The sequence below is a fragment of the Mycetomoellerius zeteki genome, unplaced genomic scaffold (genome assembly GCF_001594055.1).
Source record: "Mycetomoellerius zeteki isolate Tzet28-1 unplaced genomic scaffold, Tzet1.0 scaffold68, whole genome shotgun sequence".
Lineage (NCBI taxonomy): Eukaryota > Metazoa > Arthropoda > Insecta > Hymenoptera > Formicidae > Mycetomoellerius > Mycetomoellerius zeteki.
Window position 1 is genome coordinate 288,524 of NW_017257697.1, and position 20,797 is coordinate 309,320.

Consider the following 20,797-nt stretch of genomic DNA (forward strand, 5'->3'; position numbering starts at 1 on the left):
CACTCGTTTGGGGTGAAACATCAGCCTAGACTTTAGTATGAGATGAATCCTAACCTAAAAATAAATATTTAAACTCAACATATGTAGATTTTTGTTAGCATTTTACTTATCTTTAGAAAAAGCGTTATCGACATTTCTATATACATCGACTCAACAAAACAACGTCAACACGACAACGAGACGGCAATCAGTGTGACTTGCTTGTCGAACTTCTTGCGCTTGGCGCACACACCAACAGTTTTCAACTGTTATAATAGTGTGTGACATAGTGAACATATCAAATTTACTCTTTAATTACGAGTGAAAATATTTACGTCACAGTGAAGTAGAATTCACTCCATATGAATATGAATGGAAAAATTACACTAACTTAAACAATTCAATAATCACTTTAATTTTCAAATGAAATTTCATTCCAAGAACTTTAGAAAGTCTAGGTATTCATAGTCGGTTCTTATTTTAACCCTTACTGTACAAGATCGGGTTACTAGTGACCGAGCGATTCCTGTTCGTACAAGTTTCTTTGAGTCTTTCGGTAATTATAAATTACACTACATTTTATTATTTTCCAAAATGAAGTTTCAATATTTATTCTAGAAAGTTGAAAGTATGTTGGTGAATTTTTAGGGATTTTTTGAACCATTCTGAATAGGTAAAGAAAACGAACGGATTCTAGGGATCCATGTTTGGATGAGATATCATATTATACCTTGTATTGTAAGGGTTAAGATTGTCTGTAAACATCTTAAAATGGTTCTCTGAGTTTGGTTTTTGACATCTCAAGAGGATACTGGAGCCGCCTGGTATTACCAATAAAACTAGCGTTTTTGACGTTTTTGTTCCTGTCGAATTTCTTCGTAGTGGAAACACAAAATAAAAATTCCTTTTCCACGATTAAAATATACATACTAATGTACTTGTCGCTGGTGTATTGTGTGTCCAAAGCTGGAAAAAATAAAAAATTATAGATTTGTATGAAGATTATCCGTTTCGCGGATTTTCATACAGTATGGCGACCAACGCTGAAGATAAAATGAATAAAGAAATTTGTTTTTTATTTTTTTCTAGCTTTGAACACAAAATACACCAGCGACAAATACATTAGCGTATATATTTTAATCGTGAAAAAGAAATTTTTTTTTATTCTGTGAAACCATTACGAGGAAATTCGACAGGAACAAAAACATCAAAAAAGCTAGTTTTATCGGTAATACAGGCGGCTCCAGCATCCCCTTAAGACTGTACTTAAGGGGATCCTAAACCGATTACCGAACTTGATCGAGGTCGATAGTGCAGACATTTTTAATTCCAAATTCGATAATAGTGACATCTTTGATTCATTTCTTACATTATATTATATATCGTTCTATCTCACTTAAACGCATACATCTGTCCTTATCTAACATATGCCAGCACCATCTATCTCAAGACCGCGCAACTATTACTACACAGAATTTCGACTCTGTTGACAGTCCCAGTCTTCGCAAAGTACCCGTATATACGTATTTTCTATTCGATAGGATTACTTTCCTTCTAGACTTTCAATCTTAGTTCTATAAACTTGATATCGTTCGTTTCAATAATGTGACCTCAGATCTATGCTTATTTTCAAGATATAAACTATAAAACTCTTGTATGAAGCAAATATAGACCTGAGGTGTCAACTGTACGAGCTAAAAGTAAGCGAATTTTTAAACTTTTCTTCGATTTTCTCCTAAAATCCGATACAGCTGAGGTCCTGTTTGTACGTACTTTAATTCTGTAACAATAATTTTTTGCAATCCGTCAATTCAATTCGGAGATTTCACCGAATGGAAATGATGGTAAAGTAGAACAACTTTAGCATCTCCTTAAGATAGTTTTATATGTATATAAGAACTGACTATGAATACCGGCCTTAATCTTACATAGCAACAAGAATGGTTTTGCAAAGTATCAAAAATTTAGGTAGACCTGAAAATAATTTTGTTGGACTATCGAAATAACTACGTAGGACGTTGCTTGAATGTAATACCAACATTTTTTGGTCATCATGCTTGAGTTTCCTACATAATTATTTTGATGATCGAGACAGTTATTTTCAGATCTATCTAAATTTTTTGATACTTCAGCAAAATGGTTCTTTCTGCGAAGTACTTGAAAACTGATAATATTATTTCTGCTACTATTCGATAAGTTTCGGAATAATTTATATCAGTTTATTTTGAAACGTTTGGGTAGTTCACGTTTCACTGTCGTCGATATTCGATGTTGATAACAGATAAACGGTTATTCGTGAAACAAGCTTTGCGTAGATCGAGAGAATCGGATAAACAGCATCGCTCTCCAGTTATTTTGCATGCGATGAAAAGAATTAACGAAGAGTTGATAAAATGCCGATTCAATGAGCCCGTAGTAAATTATTATCGGAATCGTCGACCATTGTTCCTGATCGTCGCATACTTCATATCGAGCGATCGAGGCAAAGCAAAAATTTACATGTGCATTATAGCTTTATTTCAATTCTTTATTTATGCCCGTTCCTCTATTCGAATCACGGGCGGGAAAGTGCTGCGGTGACAAAGCGGAGTGAAAGATAGAGGGTAGGAGAGACGAAGAGAACCGTGAGAGAAATGAAGAAAAAAAGCTTGGAAAAAGAAAGAAATAAATAAACTCTCACTGAGCGGCTTTATGTATATACCAGTGCCTGGAAAGGCAACAAAAACTGCTGTGCGCCCAAGCGTTGCTGCAGGTGCGCACGACGTAGGTAATCGAAACGTTAATGGACGCCAGGAAAAACTGAGACTGAAAAAACGCCGATATCTCATAGGTGAGAATATTATTGTGCGGGGGACGGGCGTGATATAACGCGCTCGATTGTCGATATACCGCCGATACCTGCATTTCAATCGACGAGCCTCGTTTCCTCTGTGAACACGACGCCTCCGTATCTCGATTCTGTTGCCGCGTCACGCGCTCGGTTTCCATTATGCGTGATACGTAAAAGCATTAAACATCATTCCGATAGACGTCGAAGAACTAAACTAAGAAAAATGGTAGCCGCATCGAGACGTCGCTATTAACGAAGTTGTTCGATATTTAATACTAATAAGTTTTGCCGAGTTGATTGTTCCTAGATAAAAGCCCGTACTTCAGTTAATTTCGGCCGAACTTCATCTTAACAGGAGTTTAGTTTAGTTTAAGGCTTAACTGTCAAAGTATATAATGCTGGAAATTAAGAACTTACGAGAGAAGCGATGGCCTCCGTACAAAAGTTTTCGTAAAGAGAGAGAGAGAGGGAGGGGGAAAGAGAGCGCCAAATTTGACGCGAAATCTGCGTGATCAGAAAGACATTCGGTGAATTTGGGACATTCTGTGTATCAGCATCCTGTATTGTGTATTTATATCTATAACGTGTATTTCAACTGCCAACTTATCGTTTCGCCACAATGAACAAAAAAGATCATCATGATTCGAAACTGGGTTTGGTGTTCCAATTTCTTTTACAAATACAATAAAAATTTAGACAATCGGGCTGAATCGATCTCCTCTTGAACACGAGAAAATAATCGAATTTTACTTTTCCTCGGGCACACTTGGCAATCATACCACGAGAAACGAGACCGTAGCGTGCTCTATATCTAAAATCAACAATGAAATGAAACAAAAATACTAATGCCTATCGAAAGAGAGAGAATTCGAATGGTTCGATTGAATATACAGAGTATTCCAGAAAATCTATACAGCGATGGTAATACTATTGAATTTAAAAATAAATTTTTTTTCCTGCTATCGTCGTAATCTAAATTCAATTACGGAATTATATTCAACGTGGATAATGAATTAAAGTAACATGATGAATTAAATTTCAGCTTAACTTCGGTTTATCTTTCAGTTAGCTTCAAGTACACTTTGCTTTATCAGAAGTCTAATTTGCGATGTAGTTAGTCAAATATTTAAATATTGAAGATTTACAAGAGTTTCAAAGTCGAAAAGTACAAGGCTTTAATATATCATTGCGTGCATTTTAGAATCGAGTGCAATTTACGGGTACTTTTATCGTGATATAAATCAGCCTTTGTTGATCGCGATGATGACGAAGAGCGACGCGGAGATGTAGAAACGTTAAGAACGTCTCTCAGGTTTCGGACGGACAGGCCGTAATCACTATGTAACGAAGATAACAAGGACTTCCTGCATACTTACGAATTGTATCGCTGCCCGTATTTTCCTCTCTCTTCCTCTCTTCCTTCCACCTTCACCATAGGGCGTCTAGAAAGCTCGACTGATAATATCGACTGATTAGCGTAACGACGGCGTCTGTCATTCTATCAAAGTGAAGGGAGCATCGTGGTGTTCGCTTGTGCTTTATTCTTTATCGCCGTTGGCTGCCATAGTTACCGTTAGACTAATTTAAATAATCGATTTTTTACATATGTATAGTAGACAATGAAAATTTAACGATGTGTTTGAAGATAAAAATTTACATACAAATTATCGAAGAGAGAAAATTACGTTTAACTAGAAATTTAATATATCACTTTCATCAAAGACATCAGCACGTGCTTTCGAGTTTTTATGACGAAAACTGCTTAATTTAATGGTTTATTATACAACGGTATTATTAGGGTGATCTGATAATGCAATGAGAGATGTTTGTAGATTACATTATCTATACTAAGGCGATAATGTGAAATCCACGCGAGCTCGCATCAAAACGTAGCATACGTTTTTTTTTTATTATCACGACGGAGAGCAAATTTCTGTTGGGCGTAACGCCGACTTTAAGCTAAAGTAACAGCGCCAACTCGCTGCGCATCTACTAATCCGATTATATCGGCCGTTTTAAAGTTTTCTGTCGGGGGTTCTCGAGAGCTCGACTGCCGAGAGAATGGCTGCTTTCCACGGTTACCCTCGTGTTTTTCTCATGAACATAGTTCTGCTTCTGCCGTACACCGAAATTATGCAGTAGCCTCCGCGCCTGCAGGATCCTTCCAAGAGCTCTCTCCGGGAGCTTTCTTTTTCTCTGTATAAGTATACGTGTACAGGTATATATCGCAGATTAGTTCACGCGCGAATGTTACGTAACGTTTCTCTCGCTTCTTTCTTTTTCTCCCTTTCTCTCTCGTATTTTTAAAAATCCCTCCGACTTTTCTATCATCCCCGAGAGCAGCCATCTTCCACTCTTATTTCCGTCCATTAACGGTGGTTGTCGTCGCGTTTTGCGCGTTTTCCACATCCAGGGCGACGCGTATACTTCTTTTCAGATTTTGCTTTCTTGCTCTGTGCTTCGCCCCTCGTTTCTCTCCCCATCCTTGAAATTCACAAGTCGCCACGGTAGTAAACCAGCGCACACCACTTTTCGAGAGTGGTCTATTCCCAAACTTGGAAGTGTCTCGCTCTACGAGCGCCGAATCGTGGCCGCACGAGAGAGGAATTCCGCGAACAAGTTTGATAGGTGGGTTCCCCTACACGGTATCGGGATTATCCGAAGAGCCGCCTGTGCAGGTTCGTGCTTACAGCGATCGCGGAAATCGAGCGTTAATTTTGTTCGCAAACTACTTCACCTAGCGATTTCAGGCGAAAACTTCATCACAACGGCCCTTACATGGCGCGGTTATTAGCATATCCGTTAGCACACAGTTTCATTATAGTTTTTACTAAATATTGTTTAAAATATGTAACTATTGATTAATTACGATTGAAAAAAAAATGAAATAATGTTTTTATTGCACAGGATACAGAAAGAAATGGCAGATGAAGAAAGATATGCTTACATGCAAAAAAAACAGTTTTAAAGTATCTAAAAATTTATTTATAGATCTAAAAATAATTTTGTTGGATTATCAAAATAATTTAGTAAACCAAGCATGGTGAGCACGATGCAAAAAAGTTTTGACATTCTAGCAACCAGCTTGAGCGATCCATATAATTATTTTGATGATTTAATAAAATTTTCAGATTTGTATTTATCAAAATTTTTAGATACTTCAGTAAAACTGTTTTTTTTTACATGTAAGCATATTTTTGTTCATCTGCCATTCATTCTTTGTATACAATAAAAACTTTATTTCATTTCTTTCAATCGTAATCGATTTTTTTAATCAACCATATACATTGAAAGAACAGTTTTGTTAAAATAAAAATTTGATTAGATACCAGATCTGAAAGTAATTTTGCTAGATCAAAATAATTATGCAGGACAAGTAAGTTGCTAGAATGTCAAAATTTTTTTCTACATTGTTTATTATGTCTAAGCGTCCTATAATTATTTTGATAGTTTACTAAAATTATTTTCAGATCTGTACCAAATTTTTAGATACTCGGCAAAGTTCTTTCTGTGTACAATTTCGATCATCAAATCACGTGTTGGACAATGTGCTTTTTTAAATAATTTTTTTATTTTATCATTAAAATATTGTTTACGGAAATTGTGCGTTTATTCGCGCATTCGTTGATCGTCGAAGTTGGCTCGGCAAGACCGATTTTTTGTTTCGTCGAGGATGAAAGACAGACGATGGATGGGAACGAGGAATTTTCGCTTCAGACGCCGGATATTAGCCCCGTCGTAAGCGGCACGACGCGACGCCCTGAAAGGCCGTGGGTGGGCGCCGAAAAAAATACTCCGACGCAAATAGCGTTGAAACTTCAAACGAATTATACTCGGCCGCCCCTTCGCTCTCTGTCAGCGCGCGACTGAAAACCGAATCAGACTCCCCCTCTCGATATCGTACGGTACGTTGCTCTGAAGGGTGAAAGAGCGAGGACTGAGAAGCGGGTTGACTAGGGTTTGAAAGATCCATATCCGTTTCCACGAGCAGTTTCACATAAAGGACGATAAATTTACTGTTTCGAACATACATTAAATATGTCGAATATGAATTTATAATTTTCGCTAGATTGAATATTCATTTATGCATAGTTATTTTCATTTATAAAATTATTCGATAATTCTCTCACATTTACATTAGTAAAGATAATACGGTGGAACGTCGATTATTTAAACAGTCATTCCATATAATCAATATCTAAATATGAGTAGAAATTCTTGGAAATGAAATTCTTGAAACGTTTGAAAGAATTTGCTGTAACTTTGTTAGAAGACGATAAGAGAAAAGTTCGATAATACGAACGACTGAATGAGACTTCATACTTCAATACGCGAAATCGATCAGGCTCAATCGAGCTCAAACGTTTTTGCTCGAACAAGGCTCGCCGACTATCTCTTTGCGAGATAACAGGTGATCCGGAACGCTGAATTTGCTATCAATTAAAGGGACGACATATCTTCCATTCGTTACTGTCGAACGTGCTCTCGAACAAGTATTACCATCGTGAGAACTTGACCTTTCTCGCGAGGTTCATAACTCACCTCGAAATCGTGCCACTATGTCGCATTGATTGTACGCGCATTTGTATCGAAATGAAGATGAGAATTGAATAATTTTGATTGGAATTATCATAATTTATGTACGAGTATACATATATTGAAGTATTCATTATGACGTTAATACGCATTGTTTGAAATGAAAAAGGACTTGAAGATAGAGTTACGAGATCTTAAATGGAGCATCTAAAAATGTTACAATATAAATTTAAAGTCTGTTTTATATTAACAAAAGCATTATCGAGAAGACCTTCACTCGCAAGTTCTCAGTTAGACGCATTTAGATTGTTAAAATCTTAAATTAAATTTACGTTACAATGAAATCCGATTAAATGGAAGTGCGATTTTATTATTGTCTATCTATGTTCAATTTAATTTTTTAATTTAAACTTTTGAATTTGATTCATTTCTTCAATTTAAACTTTATTTTCGATTCTGTAACAAATTATTTTTTATTATCATCCCTTTACTTTTAAAACAGCCATTAGCTTTTTGTCATATTATTTCCTTTGGCTATGTTTGTATATTTCAAAGAACTCTCAATTATCTTATGGAATTATAACTTAATCCCTATAACTTAAGGATTATTTTAAGGACATCTTATGTGCAGATTTAAATTCTTGGATTATTTCTCGCTATATTTTAAGAACGATTTGTTCTTGCAATAATTCGCGGTGATAGCGCAATCGGAAGATACTGAAGACAGTACCGATACAAATTAAGTAATAACACTTTGAAACGACAGATTCAATGTAATTCCGCGCATAAACATCTCTCAGCCATCCAATTACTCGGAAATACAATTTCCGCAGCGAAAGCAACGACGTTCCCTTCTTACTCCATCGTATTACTTTCCGCACATTTCGAACCTTTGAACTGTACAGCTAAATCTATTGATACGATCGGATGTAAATGATTCTGCGTTTTCATTTTCAGAACAATAATAAATGTGTCCTATAATATCGCAACAAATTGTCAATATTTATTTTTTATTATTTAAATCACTTTAACGTAATTAATACTGTTAACTGTATAAAAATTGGAAAGAGATTTTAACAACTTTAATATTTAGAAAAACATATTTATTCAAGTAACTTCTTTGATAAAATTTAATTCTTTTGTATATAATGATTGTAATATCAAATACTCATTTCATAATCGTTTCAATACCTATTTAATTAATTGTAAAATTCCTTTACGATATCAATCTTTTTCGAATAATTCTCTCGAAATATACGCGACGCTTTTTTGCTTTACTGCAACGACGATCTTCGATCGGGCAAATAACAAGATTTCGAAATGTTGCTGGTAAATGTTTTGATAAATGTGTTTTCGTTTCGGTTTTCGTTCGTTTCTTCGACTAGTAAGGGCACCGAGGGGATGTGTTCGATGAACAACTGGAGCCGGGAATCTTCGCTTCTCCGTGTACGCAGGCGACACTCGTGTTGGCCTTTCAATCAACGTAATTGCCGTTCGATCAAGTTCGAACCTGTGCCAATCCTGTCCAACGACAATGCCCTCTGCGCGCTCGTGTTCCACGAGATTGAAAAGTTCCTAAGCTTATGCGCTGTAACACCGAGCTCGATCATGAAGTATTCACACAGGACAGAGACATTCAATGTTTGCAGCTTAAAATTAATTGAACTGACGTTTTCTCTTCGGGGAAAAAATTATTCTTCTTCGGTAAATACCTTGTCATCACAGTGTCATAAAATATCCCTGTCATTAATAGATTGACAGACTTGACTTCATTAAAAATATAATTCGACTATCGTTAAAGATGTTAAAGATGTTAGATACATGTAGTCTCTGCAAAAAGTGATTAGAATTGGAAGTTTATACATTTCCGTATAAAAATGTTATATACATATGAAATGGTTCATTAAGGCTAATATTTGTGTATTTAACAATACATTTTATAGTTTAAATAAAAATTTTCTCATTTTATTTTAATTACTTTTTAAAAACTCTTTAAAAAATATTCTACTCCTCTTATTGAAATTTTAGATCCATATTTCAAATTGTCAAACACTTGTTGTGTTGCTTTCAAATATTATATAATATAGAAAAATCTCATTATTTCATGATTTTTTTCATTTTGCTAAAAAATATTTGTAATACATCATTAATAAATAAAAGCGAGGAATAAATTCAATTACAATAAACGGTTATCTTTATTTTCTAATACATAATTGACTCCGAATTATTTTTGTTCGCACAATTAATATTTTATGCGATTTAACGCGAAATATTAATTAATAAATTTGTGTGTGTTGTGTGTGTGTGTGTGTGTGAGCGTGGAGTATCCTCTACCGTTTATTAATATTTTGTGATTGCAATACATACATTGTGCCACGTATGCATGTAATTTTTACGACTGAAACATACGTCCTCAATCGTTGTTACCTATACATAAATCAGTAGAGATGTGTTAATCATATAGTTCGACCGATCGTCCTGACTAGTTCTCTGATGCATTAAACATGCAGCTGCTTCCGTCAGATGATAGTTCTAGTATCATTCAGGTTATTTCATTGTCAATCAACCCGAATTTAATAATACGAATAACTAGAAAAGTCATCTCCTGTATAATTATATTTCCCTTGCTCATTATGCGCACTAAGCAACATTTTTATGTTACATTTTTTGAATATTTTTGGCAATGTTAAATTGTCCAAAAATTCGTTTGTTGTAAGTTAACAACTAAATTTATCTTGACATTCAAAAGCATTATATTTTACTACAACAAACACTATCAGGCAACTGAAGCATATATTTCTCAATTCACGCGACATTTATAAAAAAAACTTGCGCGGATTTTTCTGAGCCAGAAAGTTCCAAATTTAAAATATAAAATTTCTAATTTAAAACACTAAGAGATTTTAGCTGTATAACGTAGAAAATTGTAATATATATATTTCAGAAAAAATTATAGCGAGAGAAAGAGAGAGAGGGAGAGGGAAAAAGAAAATATACGGTGAACGATTGTAAAGGAAGATTCCATGTTACTTGGAACCCTTGACCGAACATCGATAGTCTTCGCGGTGACCCTTCTGGCCCTCCCTCGTTTCTTCTTCTTCGAGTCGAAACACCCTACGGGCGTGGAAAGTTCTCTTGGAGTGCGTGTTCTCCATCTCGTCGCTTTTCACCTCCCTTCTCGCAATCGGTTGCATGTGCAACGGCGTCTGTGTGTGTGTATATGTGTGTGTGTATGTGTGTGTATGTGCGCACCATACGTGTGTGTTTTGTGTGTGTGGGTGAACGTACGCCGGCACAAGCGTGGATTATATCGGCACATGCGCCCCTCGCGACTGTCGCGTCGGCGGAAAAGCGGATATAGCCGGCGGCGTGTCAAAACCATTCCGCCGCCCGTGCCGCGAGTTTAGTACGGCGTGGTTCTCGGTTGCGGTTGGACGATCCGTGCACCTGCCCCGTGTGTGCGGTTGATAGTACACGAGCACGAAGGGTTACGAATCGCGGGGAGCGCGTGTTGTGGTCGCGTCGCGAAAATCATCCAGCGACAACGGTTTTTGACGGAGATTCGTCTGCTCTCAGCCAGTCCAGTTTCAGTGTTACGTGCTGGTGGCGTAAGACAGGCGTGCCTGGAGTTTCATTTCAGTAAGGAACGGTTGCAGTATTTGTAACATTCGAATCCTCAATCCCTTTTCCGAAAGCAACTACATTCCCGTTTTATTTAGCCGCTATTATCGTAGTAGTTGTTCATTCGCTTCTACGTTGAGAGAAAATTTGAAATTCAAATTTTTTTTCCATTCTTTCTGCCTCCAGGATACTCTATGATTCGCGTTTGTTTCTCGCATTCGAGAGTAAATAATATAGATCGACGAATTCGTGTCGTTCTTAGGAATGATACTCCGTGTGAATTCTAGTGAATAGCGTGAAGATGAAAAATTAAGCATTTCCCTGGGGACCTTTTAATGATAGTCTTACATCGATTCGGTGTATATTTCACGGATATTTTCGCGAACAATGCAGTGATATCCAAGATAGCGCTCGTGATGTATACATATCTCAGAAATGTGTTTGGAGGAGGTGACTTGGTTCTCTGCTAAGCACGACGTTACGTCTGCGGCAGTGAAAAAGTTCTCTCGTATATTACTCCGTTCGCGCACCGAACGAATAGAGCCGGTAACGTGTCAAAACTATTTCGCTCGGGCAGTGAATTCAGCACGTCGTGATTTCTTTTCGCGACTGGACGTCTGCTGTCACACGGCCGAAACAAGAGCTTCGAGCACGGATCAACTTTGCATAATCGCTATCGAGGTACGAATCCGTTTTCCATTATCTCGTCATGCAGCTATGATGAAGTTATCAAGTTCAATTGATGAAAAATTACGGAATTACAAGATCGGAAACCGAAATTGATAAACGTGTTACAATGTTATAAAACAAATGAATTTCATCGTGCGAAGCTTCCCTTTGTTGTATATCACTTTTTTGTTAGAGGAGGACGTTTCATTAATATCTCTGCAATTCGTAATTGGTATATATGCTCGTTTTTGTAACATGCGAATAATTATAATCTGCTACTTTCAATATATTGTTGTACATCGCTTTTTGAAAAGGAAAAGAAATTTTTCATTATTATCTTTAAAATTCATAATTAGTACACGCGTTCATTTTTGTAATATGTGAATAATTATAATATGCTACTTTTAATATTATTATTGTATATCCTGCTTTTTTTAAAGAAAGAGAATTTTTCATGAATATCTTTGCAATCCGTAATTAGTATACGTTCATTCTTGTAATATGCAAATAATTATAACAAGCTACTTGTAACATATATTTGATAAAAGAACAAGAAGCATTTTACAATAATATGTACACTTGTAGTCATTTTTCTAAGGCAAAAGATTTTTTTATGAATATCATTGTAATTCGTAATTAGTATATATTTATTATTGTAATATGCGAATAATTATAATATACATTAATTGTCAATACGTGGTCAAATTTTAAAAACAATTAAAATAAAGGGCATTTACCACGAGCGCTCGATGTCTAATAGCGAATCTTCTTCCGAAGTCAATACTTAAAAATACATTCAATTATAATTTCTAACACAATCATCAACTATATATAGACGTTTCGACCTCATATCGGACCATCATCAGTATATAACTAAAATTAACATACAATCCTATTACAATTAAATGTTGAATATCTTCTTTTCTTTACATGTTCATATAATCCGTTGTTCTTTTTGTTTTTCACATACAATGTTTCATGTTAACCGATGTTATCTAATTGTTGTACTTGCACACATAATTTCCAGATTCTGTGTATAAGTAGAACTTAGAGTATTTGATCTCATCAGTGGGTGACATGTTACTGTAGTAACATGTCTCGGAAAGAAGACTTGACTTTGGAAGAAGATTCGCTATTAGACATCGAGCGCTCGTGATAAATGCCCTTTATTTTAATTGTAATTATAATATGCATAATTATAACATTGCAATATATATTTGATAAAAGAACGAAAAGCATTTTATAGTAATATACTTGTAGTAGTAACTTCATCTCGTCAAAAATTGATATACAACTCTTTGAGGGGCGGACCGGTTTTTGCCGCGAGCCACTCGCAGACTGGAATTAAAATGGATGTATTTACATGAATCAACATTGAGAAAAAGCTTTGTATAACAACTATCCGGCATCTACGCCGTTTTTACGCGACTTTTATTTACATGCTGACACATAGCAACGCGGCTTTTAAACACAGTCTTTTGTTTTACGCACATTTTTTGAAATTTATTTTACGTGCGTCGCGCTTTACGAAGTAAAAGTTCTTTGTAAAACACACAGCTGAATCGTATTATAAAACGCGAACAATAGTTTGAATTTCTGCCGCAGCGATGTTTTGTAGCCGTCCGGATTACCGTCAATTTACAACGAATGTTCGCCGCTGATTGCCGAGCCGTGGAAGCAACCGCGACATTCGTGCAAAATACGATAATTTTGTTTAAATCGCACCGCACATTTAATGCTAATCATTTGATTTTAATTACGTATTTACATCACAGTGTGGACGCACATGTTTAGTAAATAAAATTCAAATTCGGCAGCGGGCATTTGGTGATTTCGCGCGTCGTGTAAATTAATAAACAACTGAATGCAGTAACACAACGTACGTTGAAAATTGAGTTTTAAAAATTACGTCTTGATAATTTTGATAAACGCTGAAATGAATGCAACAGTACGTTATAATTAAAAATCGCATCCGGGGGGGTAAGAATATTAAGAATAAACTATAGAGAGTACGTTTTTGCGAAATCAGATTAATAAGGAAAGAGCTAATACAGTCGAGGCTAGATCTTGGGATGCCTAATAATATTTTTAAATGTAAATTCCAAATACATCTTTCAGTTATGTATAAACTGCATGTTTATTGTCGGACGTGAAATAAACTGAAGTTGAAATAATAATATCACAATTAAATCGATCGTTTATTCAATAATGATGCTATTAGCATCTTAAAACACTGTAAAAACTTATTGATAAATATTACCTGAACTAGGATTTGAATATTATTAGGTATCAAAATCTAGCTTCGATTGTATATGTTGGTCTTTTCCTTATTTATTTGATTTAAACTTGTATCAATGAGTTATTGGTACTTAAAAGAGAATTAAACATTAATTGTAGTTTTATAAACTCTAACATCGTGCCTGGCTCATTGCACTTTATTGACACAAGTTTAAATTTTAATTCACCGAGTCTTATTTAGACTCTTACTTTTTATTTGATTTATTTATATAACGATCTAGATTAATTTATTATTGAAAGGGTTAATTATTATTGCGAATAATAATGCACTATGAGGGATAAAATATCAAAGAGACACGTTCGCTCTGAACATACGGTGGATCACCGGAGAACGAGTTAATACCTTATAGATAATCATAATGTACCGTCGACGGCGCGACATTTTTCTCAGCACACGCTCGTAACTCGAGTCACGTAACACGCGCGAGAAGCGAGATAACAAACGGCGGAGGCGTAACGCGGAGCGTTGAATAATTCTCACGTTTTAAAGGGCGTCCAATTTAAAGCGCGTCCGAACATGCGAAATGCGGCACGCGACGAAAGCAAACCAAAAGAAGATCGAGAGAGAACGAGAAAAACCGAGAAAGACGAAAGGAGTGAGGGAGGACTAGTAAAAGAGAGATACATAAAAACAGATAAAAATGAGAGAGATCGTTTCTTTCGTTGTGCGCAAGTTCCGAGTGCTTTGCCACTTTTGCGCTTAGCTCGAAAAATCGGCTTTACCCCGTTCGCGATTGCTGCGAACGTTTTCTCGTAAAAGTTTCCCTGCGTTGCACCGTATAAAAAGCATCCTTTCTTCGTTTGGCGATTCACGACGATCTTACAGCCTCCTCCCTCGTATCTTCCTCAGGAAAGAAGCTCGCGAACTCTTCGCTACACGAGCACGTTTGACCGACGACTTTTTCAACTGCCGCGTATCGTCTCACGTAGACAGGCTTTAATTTAAAGCTTTCTCAATTCGTCTCCGTGGTTCTTAACGAAAGGATCTAATCGAGTGCCACGATAACATTGTGTGGCGTCTCGTGACATCGGCGAAGATTAACTTAAACATGTGGTAATAAACTTTTATTGCTACGAAAAATATATTTCTACCAGTGAAAAAAGTTCCCATTGTCAATTTACGTTTTTCTTCTAAATAACGATTAACTTTAACAAAAAATATTTTCTTGATAATAATCTTAAAATAGATTTGTTATAAATTTTAGAAAAACTCATTACTATCATGTACTTAAAATAAGAATTTTTCTTTTGGAGGATATTATGAAATTTTACAACGAAGTGATTTTATATACATATAATAGGTTGATTGAGTTTGTTTAAATTTAATAATCTTGATTATGAAATTAAAATAAATTTGAATTTATTTTAATTTCATAATCAAGATTATTAAATTTAAACAAACTCAATTGACCTATTATATGTATATAAAATATTAAACTTAGTAGGATTCAGAATATATTTTGAATAAATTTAATGCTCGTGATGAACTTATGAAAGATTTGCAGAGATATATGAACTTTTAAAATACTTGAAATAAAGTAATTAATATTTGAATACAGTATTATTATGCATTTTTCTGTGTGTATATAATCCATTATTTCATCGACTAAGTATCACAGTTACAAAACTCACAGTTTTTAGCATTCTTTAGTAGTTTGAAATTTATCTCTTTTTTTCTGTAATAAAAATGAAATGTTCCAAGCATTAGTTAATTTATGATATATAATAATTCTCAAAATTTTATAGTTTATGATGATTTTATATTCCATGTTTAATTTCCACATCGATACATCATGTTTTAAGGATATATTTGATCTTTGCTAATAATTTTTGAAAAAGAGAATGTCTGCATTTTAAAATTTCTTTTTTTTCTTACTAAGATTAGTCAATAAAATTTTACTTTTCTTATGTTAAATTGATAGTATGATTTTTATAATATCTTTTCGCTGATTTTAAATATGTTTACTTTATAAGAAGAGTAGAGTTTTTGAGTAAAATCATATTAAAAGTTCCTGTACTTTTTTATCTCTTCTGCTTTGACATAAATAAATGATTCATAGAGAGTTGTTACTGAATTTAATATAATTTTCTATTTAATGTAAAAGATAATAATATAATGTACGGACAATGAGAGCGTTACACAGCGCGGGTAATTGGTGCGCAATTTATACAATAGTTTAATAATATTCACATAATATATACTCGTATATTAAAAATGTACAATGACTGTCGATGCCAGCTTATTTGGACGTTTCAGTTTCTTTCAAACCATCTTCAGCAAATTCATTATCATAGATGTATTGACAATAGTTGGAAGATGTTGGAATTATGTTCTATGTGAGACCGAGGATGAGTGTCTCCCTACTGTCTGGTTAGAAATTGCCCAATTTTTGTCTCTTCGCTCCTTAGTCAAGTGACTAACTGAAGAGTACAATAGACATAATTATTATTTGCAATGTAATGAATTCACAGTATGCTTATTTTACTCACCCTCCTTCATAGATCACAAATCAGTTATTAGAGCGTAGTAAGTCAAAAATTATAAAAGATACGATTATATACAAGACTTAAAAATTTCCCATTATTAAAATAAGTATAAAATATAAGAAATAAGTATAAGATGGTACAATATAACATATAGTATTATCCAGATGGAAGTCAGACAAGCAATGACCGTCAAAATTATAATCTAAGAGACACGTGCGTAGAGATATAAATAATTATACGTTATATCATTGTAATAAACAAACAAAATTAAAGGCGTATACATAATGTCACTATTTAGTTAGTCACTTGGTTAAGGAGCGAAGAGACAAAAATTGGGCAATTCCCAACCAGACAGTAGGCAGACACTCATTCTCAGTCTCACATAGAACATAATTCCAACATCTTCCAACTATAGTCAATACATCTATGATAATGAATTTGCTGAAGATGGTTTGAAAGAAACCGAAACGTCCAAATAAGCTGGTATTGACAATCACATTTTTAATATATTATGTGAATATTATTAGACTATTGTATAAATTGCGCACCAATTACCGCGCTGTGTAACGCTTTCATTGTCCGTACATTATATTATTGTTTTTTTAATTTTGAGAGCTCAGTTAGTATTTAATTTTGATTTTAATGTAAAAGGCTTCAAAAATAAATAATTTTAATTAAGAAAAAGATCTCGTACGACGAACTGTTAACAAATTTATCATTTGTTTTTCACTACAGCTCAGGTCTACGGTTTCTGTTTTAATGTCGTGCCTTTGCATGTAATTCTAGTTGTAAAAATTCGCGTATTGACATCGTTACACTGCAATCCGCAGTCGTTCATCGTAGGACACTTGTTCACCGCGACGGAATAGCCTAGAAACCAATAGTACTTCTCATTGTCAGTTCACTCGGGTCGATAGTCGTTGGCAGTAGCGACGACGTGAATTTTCAAGCTTAGTAATCACCTTAGAATTACCGAGGAAAGGCGAATTTTGTGTGGCGATTTCGTTCAAAGCCTCTTTCTAGAAATGCTTAAATTAGAGTTTGGCTAATAGCCCGTTTCAAGTCAATGTAATATCAATCTAATTAATGCGATTTGCGCCAATAATATCTACTTGAGCATTCACGCAGAAATTTTTTATAATATACGATGAAAAATACAATTAATGGAAATGAGCACTCATATATCACAAAAGAAATATGTTTCGTGTAATGTAAAACCAATCGGAATAAGGAAATAGATCGCGTGCCTGAATACTGGCTGAATTTTGATTCGGATATTTTTTACACTTTTCTCAGCGTGCCATTCGATCGTGAGCACATCGAACGAGTCTCGATAACGCATCCTCGACACGTTTCATCGTCCTCGTTGTGGACGGACAAAGGGATTACGTTCGGGGTGTTGGTTGAATGACTGGAGGACCGGCACCTGACGAGCATCCAGCCATGCTCGCGTCCTTCTCGTTTGTCTCCTCAATCTCCTTGCGTTTTTATTAGGGTCCTCGGGGAGAAAATTGAAGCCCGACATGGAACTTCTGGATCTTCATCACGAATGGAAGTGATGATGAGCGAGGGGACACTTATAAGCTCGTGGCGCGCTTCAGCCCGCAAACTCCGTATTCGAAAGTTGATCGCTCTACTTGCGGATCGTACATTAATTATTACTTCGATAGTACCGAGATTGCGGCGGGAGAATATTGAATTTATGGTATTCATTTCGGGTAATTGGATTTATAGTAATATGGATTGTTTCCAACAATGATGTGCGCGCGGATGTAAATCGCTTCCATCGATTCCATCGCTTTTGTGGCTCGGCAAACATTTAGAACGTTTATTAATTTGGCGGATAGCACACATCATAATATATATTTAGTATTTGTTTTATAATTTTGTTGGTCACGAGAACAACTAATTAATTTTAATTTATTGATATGTGAACGACTCTGCTTTATTTGTTAAATACAACACGACATATTCCACTTTCGTAGGCACGAAATAATAACATAAATGATATTTTTCTTCTCGCAATAAATAGAAATGTGCGAATCTACTTAGAAAAATCAGCTTCACAATTAATTTTGTGATTCTATAAAAGAAAACTATTTAAAAAAATATATTGTGATGACATAATTAAACAAGAAATGTTAATTTTTCAAACGGTAATAATATTAATCGTGTATTTTAATTACAATTGTATAACAAAATTAAAAATGACGAACTATCTAATAATACGAATTATCTCCCAATTTACTGACTTACTCCGTTATTCTGTCAGTCGGGTTAATTAACTGTAGATTTACTCTCGGATTTCCATCGCTTTCCGCGACTGTCCATTTTCCTACGAACCGTTTCGTTACGTCCTCATATACGCGCTTCAATAATGTTGACGTGGCTAGCTGGTTTAATCTCTCCGTGAACTTTCGGACGAACAGTTTCTATCGCGTTGCGCTTGAACGGAGTCCTTGCTGTTCCTTCTCCATCGTGCGTATACATCGTCTGTCTCGTACACGTCGAGTTAATACCGAATTAAACTCTTCTAATCTCGCTTCCCTTTTAACTTACTCTTTCACTCTTTTCGCCTTTCTCTCTCTCTGTAGATAGATAAAGAACTATTTATCTATCCATCTTATAGCTTTCGTTCTTGCCTCTTATGTTCTGGCTGCGGCTTCTGTCAGCATTGAACGAGGAGTTATACGACAGAAGCGATCGATTATCGCGTGAGAAGCGACCTTACATATCGTGATGGAAGTTTTAGCGAGCGAAAGGTTCCGATGAAATACACTGTGTCTCTGGTTCACGAGACTTATCGTACGATGACCGAATTAAATCGCAGCGCGATTACAGTAACTCGTTCTCTCTCTTTCTCCCTGTTGCTTTCTCGATTTTCGAAAATGTTCGTTGATATCCACGGGAACAATCTCGATTTGCAATTCATCGGGAAATTCATCGATGTTTATGAAAGCCATCGATTAACTCTATCTCGCGATGGAATACAGGTTGGTCCGTTATTTGCGGTATAATCGGGACAGCGACGATTCCATCGTGATGTAAAAAAATTTCTGTAAAATCATTCTGCATTTTAAACCATCTTTTTATATAAATCGTTCGGAAATATATATTTATATATATTTGCTATTTGTATCAATAACGGTCTATCTAATTAGTCCAATTTATTGATTATCAATTTATTTGTTGTTGACACAAAAAATTTTGCAATGCAGAGATATTCCTAAACGATTATTTTTATTGTCGTTTTTACTGTCGATTCAATACGTGTATTACACTGAGAGAAATATTTTTAGTATTTGTAACTATAATATAATTATATGTTACGATAATTATGATTATTGATGCTATAATGTTAGTAATAATAACTACAAGTATAATTCTATCAATAAATTATATATAGTTGACAATAAAAAATTATTATAACTATTATTACTAATATTATAGCAGTAATAATAATAATTACAGTAATATGTAATTATATAAGTACCAAAAATTTTTCTTTTACTGTGTGTGTGTTCTTTCTACCTACGGGACAATAAAAGTGTGAGGGGGCTCTTTATCATGAAGACAGATGATCATTTGTCATAAATGATGTAGAAAAGTAGAGAAGAAAATTGTTAGCAAAGAGTTGATCGATCGCGTTTTGACCGACCTTGGTTATTCGTGAGTAAAGATACATATTTCGCGTGGAAAAACACAGGTGCATGGATTATTTCGATCTTCATACAAAGCGTGTGCGTCGAGTTGTAATTCTATATCCCATCAGTCTGAATAAGCGATAACTGGGCCGCCATGTCGTTACATTCGCGTGTACGACGTTAAATGTCAGTAACAAGACAACGGTTCTTTAAATTCGATTTACTTCGGGGTTTCCGTATATATCCAGATATAGCAAATAATAATAAAATCAATGACAGTTTCTAATTCCCCGCGTAATAATCTAGATGATTGCTAAACATGAAGTATTATATCATCCATATTCCTGTTTCGAATAATTGAATTAATTGAAATTAATTAATTCGATGCAAATCTCTCTTGTACTCTCATCTCGACGAGATTAAAACGTCTGCATATTTTCGATCAGTCAATGGTAAATGGCTCGGTATATATATATATGTATATTATAATTAATTATCATTTATGATCATAGCATACCTACTACCTATACAAAATGATTTCGATTCAATGCGTTTGCGTGTTTCGACACGAAGCTTGTTCTACGTATCATTGTTATAAGCTTATGAATTTATATGTTCAATCAGAGTTATTTCGATAAAAATATATTTGCAATAATATTAATGATATGTACAAAATTTTAAAAATCGTTAGGAATTAGGATAGTAATTATTATACATATATATATATATACAC

At 34.8% G+C, this 20,797-nt stretch overlaps 1 protein-coding gene across 4 annotated transcripts in view; it reads left to right on the plus strand.

Moving 5' to 3' along the window:
* The window catches only part of alpha-Man-IIb (alpha-Mannosidase class II b), a 203,620-nt gene that overhangs the window by 80,581 nt on the left and 102,242 nt on the right, over positions 1–20,797 (plus strand). Inside the window, exon 1 of one of the 4 annotated variants that reach the window (XM_018457823.1) lies at positions 10,943–10,984. The exons of 2 other annotated variants lie outside the window; for them this stretch is intronic. The gene's annotated coding sequence lies outside the window, so the exon portion shown is untranslated. Of the gene's footprint in view, positions 1–10,942; positions 10,985–11,608; positions 11,648–20,797 lie in introns of those variants that run through there. One more of the 4 variants, XM_018457825.1, reaches the window with a different exon arrangement.